This window comes from Tenrec ecaudatus, chromosome 8, assembly GCF_050624435.1.
Source record: "Tenrec ecaudatus isolate mTenEca1 chromosome 8, mTenEca1.hap1, whole genome shotgun sequence".
Taxonomy (NCBI): domain Eukaryota; kingdom Metazoa; phylum Chordata; class Mammalia; order Afrosoricida; family Tenrecidae; genus Tenrec; species Tenrec ecaudatus.
Window position 1 is genome coordinate 47,589,797 of NC_134537.1, and position 6,330 is coordinate 47,596,126.

General features: G+C 41.6%; 1 pseudogene; it reads left to right on the forward strand.

Annotated features, from left to right (window-relative positions):
• Positions 1 to 1,741: 1,741 nt before the first annotated feature.
• LOC142454301 (MKI67 FHA domain-interacting nucleolar phosphoprotein pseudogene) lies at positions 1,742 to 2,441 on the forward strand (annotated as a pseudogene).
• The last annotated feature ends 3,889 nt before the right edge of the window (positions 2,442 to 6,330 follow it).

A 6,330-nucleotide genomic window follows, 5' to 3' on the forward strand; every position in this document is an offset into this window, starting at 1 on the left:
CTACCCTGATGGTATCACTACTCCCATTATTGTTCTTGAAGAGTTTATCTGTCCTGGATTCTGTGTGTTGAGAGCTTTTATCGATACCAGTGTACAGGGTCTGGTCTACCCGGATTTTTAAAGTAGAACTGGAGTCATGATAGTGTAGATGAGGAAGCATTGAAGAACTAGAAGAATGTTATGTGTTTCATTGGTGCTATACTGTACCCTGGATGACTAGTCTCTTCTTTGTGACCCTTCTGTGAGGGGATGTTGAATTGTCTACAGATAGGCTTTGGGTCTCCACTCTGAACCCTATCATTTGCAGTAATACAATTGTTTGTTTTGGGTCTTCTAATGCCCAATACCCAATCCCGTGGACACCTCATGATCACACAGGCTGGTGGGCTTCATCCACATGGGCTTTTTTGTTTCCCTGCTAGATGGCCACTTGATTAACTTCAAGCTTTTAAGAAGACCCCAGATACTTTATTTTCTAATAGCTGGGCCACTACCAGCTTTCATCACATTTGCTTATGCACACCCATGTTCACTTCAGTGATTGTGTTGGGAAGGTGAGCATCAAAGAATGCCAGGTTATTAGAACAAACTTGAACTGCTCTTGTGAGTTTCCAAGACTATAACTCTTTGTGGGCGTAGAAAGCCTCATCTTTCTCCTGAGGACTGGCTAGAGGTTTTGAACTGCTGGCATTGCATTTAGTAGCCCAACATGTAACCACTACACTACCAGGGCTCCATATAATACCATTAGAGTCCACTTAATAGTACATAATATTTCAAACACTCATCCTCCTAATTTTTTAATAGTCATCCATTACTTTTCTAATTGGGCATGTCTGATAGATTATAAGAAGCATGAATAAGTATGCTGTGTCTTGTTACTCTGGCCACATTTTCAGCAATAGGAAAAAACACTGCATGTGTTACCTCAAAGGCTTTCACACAGTGATAATGTCTTATATATGTTGAAAACCATAATTCTCTACTAGACAAAGCCTAGATTTCTTGGTAAAGCATTCAAATTTCTGTCTAAGCAGGCCCCCGACTACCTTTGTCTTCAATCAGTCTCCTCCATCAACTTTCTCTTCTAGCCCAACTGGTTTTCCAGAAGTCAGTTGTACAGCCACACCCTGTCTTTAATTACTTTGCCAGTTCTACTTACCAGAGGGCTTGCCGAGTGGGGATTTGTCTGATGGATTTGAGTTGAAGTGGTAGAAAATAATTTACTTTCCTTCTCTTTTCTCCATCTCCAAATCCTACTACTCATCTTGTAAGGCCTACTTTAGATTGCACGTGTCCACTCACCAATGATCAACACCAGTCCACGAGCTATTCAGTTGAGCATATTTGTGATAATCATATTAGAAAATTGTGTTTTGCCTAACAATCTTTTAGTAGTGATTCAATATATTGTTTAAAATACTTTATTGCTATTGATCTTTCATGTGGCTAACTCTCCAACCAGAGGTTAAGAGCCAATAAAATATTTCTGTACATCAGATGTCCTACAGATGTCTTGAATGTAGTATGTACATATTCAATAAATATGGGCTAGTGTTGGAAAGTACTGATGAACATTTTTTATTTTTCTGTGAAAAATTCCAGATAATTAATTAGATGCTTCCATGGAGCATGTGAATTATAACAAAGAAGTATATTCTGTTGCGGGTCAATTCCCTTTAAAGGAAAACAAATAGAAATTTATTATAAAAAATATTGAGTCGGCTAGGGCAACTGGGACATGGAGACCTTTGATGGCCTAGCTAAGCGTCTGCTGAACCCCCAGGAGCAGGCCAAGTTTCAGAAGCTGGTGGCGCAGACAGCGCCAAGAGAAACCTACACCTGGAGGAGTGAGTGTGGGTCACATACCTCGAAGCCTTTTCCAACCCCGGCTCAAGGCTTATTCCCCCAGTTTGGGACTGTTTCCAACTGTCCAGAAGTAAAAAGACTGCAACAGCAAAGGCTGTGCCTTTGTGGAATTTGAGTTAGATGATGTTGCCAAGATAGTTGCTGAAACAATGAACCTTTTTGGTGAAAGATTCTTGAAGTGTGATTTTATGCCACCTGAAAAAGTACATGAAGAAATTTTCAAAGCCATCCCCTCCTGCAGTGAAACAGTATAATAAGAAAGGAACACTTCTGGAAAAGCTACTGATAGTGAAGTGATTTAAAAACAAAGAAAAATTGCTCGGGAAGAAGTTAGCTAAAAAAAGGATAGTTTATAATTTTCCTCTATTGGTTTTACTGAAAAAGAAAAACCAAAATGTTTCTAACAGTGATCTTCAGACCTCTATGAATAGCCAGGGCTCAACACCAGTGTGTACACCATCATATTTGAAAAGGCAAAAGTCTAAGTTGCTGAATTGAAAGATGATGAAGATCATGATATTATTCTCAAACAGCCTGCAGTTGATGTCAAAGAAGAAATTCAAGAGACTTAAGCCCACTGACAAAGGGAAAAAAAAGAAGGCGAAAAAGCAAATAGTTGAGTAGCGGGGGAACAAGCACTAACCCACCCAAGGGAGGGTACTGTTTATATCTCCACAGGGAAAGAGGGACTTGACGTCAACCTGGTGCTCCAAGATGTGAATGCAACATGCCGGCATGAAGCAGAGAACCAGTGGAGAAGTCTGAGGGGCCAGCCCCAATCCCAACTACGTACACAGCTGCCGCACCCCCCAGAACAGTTTACTTCAGAGGACAGCACTGAAGCTGCAGCTCAGGGAGAGGGACATGTCTGATCAGAGCACACGGGAGCAGATAAAGGGGTAGGAAGAGAGAGTGGAGCACATCATGGCCCACCAAGCCTTGAGGACGAGATTCCCACTCAGAGTAGCCAATCTGCAGAGAAGACCACAGGGCTGGCACCATTATGAGACATGGCATCTCTCACTGAACCATAGCCCTAAAGGGCACAACACTGGAGATATAGTGTGGGAATTGAGCCCGATCTGATCCCACCACACCGAGGCAAAATGCTAAGGGCATGCAACAGAACAGCAAGGGGAGCAGGGCAATGAAGTCCCCAGGGAATACCAAAAATAGACTTTGGGGACAGGGCTTGGTACCCCATTAAACTCGACCGGAAAACAATCCTAGAGGCCAACAAACAGTCCTTGAGCTAACTACAAGCTTTTTGTTGTTGTTGTGTTGTAGTTTTTTGGTCATTGGCTTTTTGTTGTGGTGGTTGTTGTTTTGTTTTCTTTTGTGCTTGGTTTTGCTCTGTCTTGCTTGTGTGCATGTCATTATTTCCTCAGGTCTGTCTAAATAAGATAGGTTGAATGAACAATCTGAAGAAGAAAACAATGGGACTGACAGTTCTGGGGGGCCATAGGAGTAGGGGAGGTAGGGGGAAAGGAAGTGGTGTTAACAAACCCAGGGACAAGGGAACAAAAAGTGATCCAAATCGGTGAGGTAGGGCGTGATCAAGGATAATGTAACCAAATGAAACCCAAATGAAGACGGAAACCCAAATGAAGACGGAATTACTGAAACCCAAATGAAGACGGAACATGATAGTGGCACAAGAGGAGAGTAAAGGGAAGTAGAGAAAAGAGTTGAGGCAAGGGCATTTATAGAGGTCTAAATAAAGACATGTACTCATGTAAATATATTTATATATGAGGATGGGGAAATAGATTTAAGTGTATATATTTATAGGTTCAATATTAAGGTAGTAGATGGACATTGGGCCTCCACCCAAGTACTCCCTCAATGCAAGAATACTTTGTTCTATTAAACTGGCATTCCATGATGCTCACCTTCCCAACACGATTGCTGAAGACAAAGTGAGTGCATAAGCAAATGTGGTGCCCAGCTATCAAAAGAGATAGTGTCTGGGGTCTTAAAGGCTTGAAGATAAACAAGCGGCCATCTAGCTCAGAAGCAACAAAGCCCACATGGAAGAAGCACACCGGTCAGTGCGATCACGAGGTGCCAAAGGGATCGGATATAACGCATCATCCAAAAAATAAAAACCATAGAGAATGAAGGGGGAAGTGCAGAGTGGAGACCCAAAGCCCATTTGTCGGCCACTGGAGATCCCCCTTACATAGGGGTCTAGGGGAGGAGATGAGTCAGTCAGAGTGTGATGTAGCACCGATGAAGAATACAGCTCTCCCCCAGATCCTGGATGCTTCCTCCCCCCCCAACTACCATGATCCAAATTCTACCTTGTAAGTCTGGATAGAGCAGAGGTTGTACACTGGTACATAGAGGAGCTGGAGGCACAGGGAATCCAGGGTGGATGATATCTTCAGGACCAGGGGTATGAGGGGCAATACTGGGAGAGTAGAGGGTGAGTGGGTTGGAAAGGGGTAACCGATTACAAGGATCTATATGTGACCTCCTCCCTGAGGGACGGACAACAGAGAAGGGGGTGAAGGGAGACACCAGATAGGGAAAGATATGACAAAATTATAATCTATACATTATCAAGGGACCATGAGGGAAGGGGCAGCGGGGAGGGAGGGGAAAAAAAGAGGACCTGATGTAAAGGGCTTAAGTGGAGAGCAAATGCTTTGAAAATGATTAGAGCAAAGAATGTACAGATGTGCTTTATACAATTGACGTATGTACATGTATGGATTGTGATAAGAGTTGCATGAGCTCCTAATGAAATGTTTTAAAAAAAAAGTGGGTGAAGAAAGACATTGGACAGTGTAAGATATGACAAAATAATAAATTATCAAGGGTTCATAAGGGAGGGGGGATCAGGGAGGGAGGGCGAAAATGAGGAGCTGATGCCAGGGGCTTACATGGAGAGCAAATGTTTTGAGATGATGAGGGTAACAAATGTACAAATGTGCTTTATACAATTGATGTATGTATGGATTATGATAAGAGTTGTATGAGCTCACAATAAAATGATAAAAAGCAAAAGCAAGTAGTTACTCTGAATGAATTATATATCTTTTGAAAAATGGGCAGTTTTGGTGTTTATGGCTGGGTGCATTAAGATGCAGACAGTGGCACAAGTTTTGAAGGAGAAGGACCAGGACAAGGACCAGTGCAAGTACACACAGCAGGCAACTCTGTTTACCTCCCCTTGCTGAAACACAGGGCTCTAGCAGTGGCCTGCTGATGCTGCCTCTTCAGCTGGCTAATTTTGTTTTGTCTTCATATTTCAGAGTTCTCTGTAACTTATATTCAAATAGTGACCAGCAAACAAACTTCCTACTGTCATTTTAAAATACATTTTGAATGAAAATATGTTAATTGGATATTTTATCTATGTTTAAGTATATTTCAATATTAACAAAATTATTCTAATTTTATCTTCCAAACTTGGAATAAATGTACATATATTTTGTGAAATTGTAAATATTCTTAAAAACCAAAACCAAACTCACTGACACTGAGTCAATTCTGACTCACCATGACCCTATGGACAGAGTAGAACTGCCCCTGTGGGCTTCTGAGGCTGTAAGACTTTCTCCCGAGGAGCAGCTGGTGGTTTCAACTTGCTGACCCTATAGTTGGCAGCCTAACACGTAACCACTGCTCTACCAGGGCTCCTGAGGCTGTAAGTCTTTACAGGATCAGAAAGCTTCATCTTCCTTCCACGCATAGGCTAGTATGTTCAAACTATTGATTTAGTGACTTAGGAACCCAACGTGTAATCCTATATTTGCAATTTGAAGTGCTATGTTTTTTAATTAGTAGAATTCCATAGACATATTTCTAAGTGTAGTTAACCTTCATATTTATTATTTCATTGGCTGTCTAAAATGGGGTTAATGTGGCATAGTTTATGTGAGTACTACTCTTTTCATTGGATACTGTGTTTAATTTTTGTCACCAGCGACTCTGTGGGAGAAAGAAGAGGTCTTCTAGTCCCACAAAGAGGTACAGTCTCAGAAACCCACAGGGGAGTTCTACGTCATCCTGTAGAGTCGCTGTGAGTCAGCATTAACTCCATGGCTATGGGTTTGATGTTTTCTGGAAGATAAATTGTGAGGATGGTGAAAGGCCAAGCAGTGTTTTGTTCTGTTTTACATCGGGTTGCTCTCAGTCAGAACCAACTCGGTAGCACCTAACAACAAACATAAATTGTAAAAACGCCTTGGACTGCTAAACGTAAGGTCTGTGGTTCAAAACCCACCAGCCACCCTTCAGGATAAAAAAGAGGTGATCTGCTCCCATAAAGTTGTGTAGTCTCAGAAACCCTCTAAAGGGCTGCTATGAGTCAGCATGGACTTGACAGGAGTCAGTTTGGTTTTGATTTGAAGGGTGGCCACAATGAAGAGTAATAAACTTACTAAGCAATGAAAAATTTCTATATAAATTATTGAACAGAAAACAAATTTCATAGCAAACTTTCACATAAGG